The sequence below is a fragment of the Fukomys damarensis genome, unplaced genomic scaffold (genome assembly GCF_012274545.1).
Source record: "Fukomys damarensis isolate Sample0158 unplaced genomic scaffold, DMR_v1.0_HiC HiC_scaffold_14, whole genome shotgun sequence".
Taxonomy (NCBI): Eukaryota; Metazoa; Chordata; class Mammalia; order Rodentia; family Bathyergidae; genus Fukomys; species Fukomys damarensis.
In genome coordinates, this window is record NW_022900926.1 from 25530084 (window position 1) to 25534737 (window position 4654).

Here is a 4654-nt window from a genome sequence, read left to right on the forward strand (position 1 = left end):
AGGGGGAGGGAGAGAGGAAGAGAGGAAAGCCCAGTGCACCCTGTCCAGAGAGCAGCCAGGCCAATTGGGAGCCCAATACAGAGGCTCCACTGGCCCTAGCCTAAGTTAGTACAATTCAGGTGTTCAATTTCCATTAGAAATTGTTAGATTTATCTATGTGGACCACCACAGCCTAGCTCATTCATTTTCATTGTTATTTAGCATTCTATTATATGAATGAACAACTTATTTCTCCACCCTCCTGACAATGAACATTTCATTTCCAAATTTTCTCTACAAAAGAATGATGCTGTGATAGCCAACTTGACTCTAAATCGTGCCTCATCACCACCACCCCCAGCCATTTCATGTAAAGTTGAGTGATGTGGCGCAGTCACCTCTCCCTCCACCCTCAGTTGATGCCACTGCATCCCATTTGGTACAGCAGTCTACAACTATGTTATCTTTATGACCTTCACATTTGGTAGAGCAGTCTACAGTTATATGTCATCTTTATGACCTTGTAAACAGCATTCTCTATACCTGTGCTGTATTTTGTTTCAACTAAACTGTGTGAAACTATCCTGACCCCCACTAACAATAAATTTCTGCTTCTGTAAAATTCCATTTGTGCTCCCCTTCTCCCTGAGCCCTCCCCAACTAGAAGAGCTGCTTAAAAGAAACCCACAAGCCACTTTTCCTCTATGAGAGTTTTGAAGCTTAAACTGCTCTTGATCACCAGCAATAAAGGACTCAAATTTGGCTCAGAGTGTGCTAATTCTCCGTAATCTCTCATGATTGAGTATAACAATACTAGCCAAAGTGGTGGTGCACTCCTGTAATCCCAACACTCTGGAGGATGGAGGCAGAATGATCTCAAATTAGAAACCCAGCCTAGGCAATTTCATGATTTAGCAAGATCCTGTATCAAAATATGGTGCTGATGTTTTTTGTTTGCTTGTTTTGTTACTGGGGAGTCAAACTCTGGACTTGTGCTTGCAAGGCAGGCAGCAGCACCACTGAGCTAAATCCCCAACCTAAATAATGATTTTTTTTTTTTTTTGCTACCAGGGATCTAACTCAGGACCTGTGCTTGATAGGCAGGTGGTGGCACCACTGAGCTAAATCCCCAGCCCAATCCTGTATCAAAATAAAAAAACTTTGTAAAGGATGTCACACAGTTCATTGTGAAGGCCCCAGCACCAAAAGTGGGGATGGCTTAGTCAGCTCAGATATTCCTCTACATGTCATCTATTGGAACTGAGAGAAAACCTGAATAAAACCTCCAGATTTAACCCATTTCATTTCCTTTTACCAGTAGTTACTTGGGGGAGGGGGTTGAGACAGGGTTTCAGTCTTACGTAGTTAAGACTGACCTGGAACTCACTGTGTAGCCCCGGCTGGTCTCGAACTCACAATGATCCTCCTGCCTCAGCCTCCCGAGTGCTGGGATTACAGGAGTACACCACCACGCCCAGCAGTTACTTGCTTTTAATTGACTTCCTTTTAGTAGATCTTAAAAATCACCAATTTTGAGGTTACATAAGTAGCAATATGTTGTTAGGCTCCTATTACCTTTGCTATAGGTAACACCTCTGATGGATCATGAAAATAAACTTGCAAAGTTAGCTGGTGAAGGGGTATCCAGGCTTGTGCATACTGCACCATGGACACAATGGGCCTGTTGTGTGCAAGAGCTTATTGAGGGGCTACAGTGGCTTGGATGAAGTTTGGGTATCCTCTGAGGGCTCATGAGATTTGAGGCTTGGTTCCCAAGATGGTACCATTGGGAAATGGTGAACCCTCTGAGAGGTGGGGCCTGGGGGAAGAACCTGCACCACCTCTTAAAATTCTAGGGAGAGGGATGTTATATGAAAGGCGCAAGCCTGTCCCGTTCCCTCTGTCTCTGCTTCCTCCCTCACTGTAAACCCTTCTGCCACACATGCTGTCACCGTCTACTATGGAACTTTCACATAGCCTGCACTATGCTGTGTGGACTTTCCACCTCCAAAACTACGAGCCAAATAAACTTTCTTTACAAACTCAGCCGCCTCAGGTATTTAACTGTAGTGATGAAAAGCTGACTGATACAGGTTCTCACCTAAAAAAGGAATTACTGGATCTTATTACATGCATGTTTTCAACTTTACTGAAAATTTCAAATTATTCTATTATTACTCACTTACGCCCTCATTAGTGGAAAGTCCTCTATACCCACATCAGTAGTAGAATTTTTGCAATATGAAGGACATGAAATATTTCACTGTGGCTTTAATGTCACTTTTGGATTACTGTTATTTTTCTATGCTAATTTAACAGCTTGCCTTTTCATTTAGTGAACTGCCTATTGTGTTACCTTTGTGTCACTCTGACAAAATACTTGTAATAAACAACCTGACGAAAAGATTTACTTTGGCTCACGGTTTCAGAGGTTTCAGAGCTCCATTGCTTTGGGCCTAGGGGTCAAGCAGGATACCATGGCAGACAGAGTGTATAGCAGAGGGTATCTCTCACCTCATGGTGGCCAGGAAGCAAAGAGAGAGAGAGAGAGAGAGAGGAGGAACAACCCGAGAGAAAGGAAGGACCCAGTGACCAGATATACCCATCAAAGTCACACTTCTTCAATTGGGCCCCACCTCCTAATAACCCATTCAGCTGTTAACTTGTCAATGGATTAATCCATCGATTAGTGCCCTTATGATCCAGTTACCTCACCAGCTTCATCTCTGAACATAGCTGCAAAGGTGATCAAGCCTTGAATATCCAAGCCTTTAGGGAACATTCTAAATCCAAACCATCACACCAAACTATTCTATTGGTTTTGTTTGTTTTCTCTAATACTAGGTCTTCATATATCTTAGATACTTCACGTCAACTAGAAAATGAAGTCCTGACATTCCAAGAATCCAGCCCTCATAAGCCACCGTGTTCCTTTCATGCCTTGATGAAAGAATTCAGTCAAGAGACACAGTCAGCCATGCAGAAGTATAGGTAGACTTTAATTGCAAAACAGAGATTTATGCCTTCGAGTGAGAAAGTGGGCAATGTCAGGAAGACATCTTCACTGAATATTACTTTGGTTACTTTTTTTATGTACATAAGAGTTACTACTGGGGTCCAGGGAACTATGGTGATTAGAGATTAGTTTAAACTGTTGATACCTCAAAAAAGTCTTCTTGTTCTTTTCAAGTGGTCATTGTTCCTTCAGGACTCTTAATCATATAAAACATTCATAAAAGAAAAAATTTCTAATCTAAATCAGGTCTCAGGGCAAAGATAAAGGGTCTTTAAGGAAAGTTTCTTTTCCCAATATCACTGGGTTATAAGCTTTGGCAACCAGGAATGGTAGATACCTTGTTTTAGAAATAGAGGTCCTGTATTAGGTCTGAAACCTAATAAATAATTATAAAAATACCTTGAGGTCTTGTTTCTTTACTTAACTATAACTGCCAAAGTGTGCTATTTTGGACTCCCCCACTGTCCCTCAGGCTTACTGACACCTAATCATCAGTAATATTTCAAAAAATCTGCCATGAAAATTTCTGAGTAAAATGTGTTATACGGCCCAGCCGCCATCGCTCAAGCGCCGGGAGGTAGCCTGGGCCCCCATCCACCATGGGAAGGAGAGCCACGCCTTCTCCCGCCCCAGCCACCATCGCTCCAGTGCCGGAATGTAGCCTCGCAGGTGCCCCTGAACCCCTATAAGGTTCCCCACCCACCCACACTGTCAGAACTCCTGATTGTGCCAGTCTTTGGAGCCACTCTGCAGAGGCAGAGGTGGTCATCCAGGGTATTTTTCTGAGTTCCCAAGATTGAACATCTTTAAAGAAAGGGCGTGGGAAACCTGTAATAGAACATTGTGGAGTTCAACCATTCAGAAGGTTGGGGAACTCAATCTGGGCCTTGCAGCCCAAGGTCAGTCAGCATCATGGGGTTCAGCAATCAGCTAACTAAGACCAGGGGTCTTTCATCCTCGCTCTGTCTGAGCCATTAAATGGTAAATACACTATATTGAAATTTTGTTCACTGCAGACATGTTCTGGACTGCTTCTTGATTTCAATTTAATTCAAATGATTTAAGGGTGATAGCCTACTGACTACCACAGGTGGTCAGTGTCCAAGTTGTGCTTGATCTTTTTGTTTTCTAAGTCGTATAGTGGTTTTATATTTAATTTTATAAAGAACAACAAAATTTCAGAGTATGTGTGAGTGAACCAGCTTCTCTGCATCTTTGCCAACATTTGTTGTGAATATTTTTTTTCAGCTTTAATTGAATTTATTGGTACATTTTAGGGATACAGTACAGTTACATTCATTGTTGGGATCTTGTACCTCTACATGACAAGTCTTGAGTCTCATTTTTTCCCCTTACCCCTGCCCTCCCTTCACCCCCTCCTCCCCTCCCCCTCTACAAACACTTTATTTTCATCTTTTCATTATCTCGCATTTTTTTCTTTTCCCTTATTACTCTTCCCCTACCCATCCCACCTTCCCTACAACTTGCGCTTGATCTTAATGTGTTGCAGATTGTATCAGTTGGAACAAAGCATTGTGGTTGATTTGATGAGCTGTTTTCTCGGATGTTATGAAGATGAGAATGCCTGTGGGTCGTTAGAGACACAGAAGCTAGGGCGCAACTATATCAGGAAGATTTGGGTGATAATCCAGAGATTAA

General features: G+C 42.4%; 1 pseudogene; it reads right to left on the minus strand.

Moving 5' to 3' along the window:
* The window catches only part of LOC104863001, a 33506-nt pseudogene that overhangs the window by 18184 nt on the left and 10668 nt on the right, over positions 1 to 4654 (minus strand).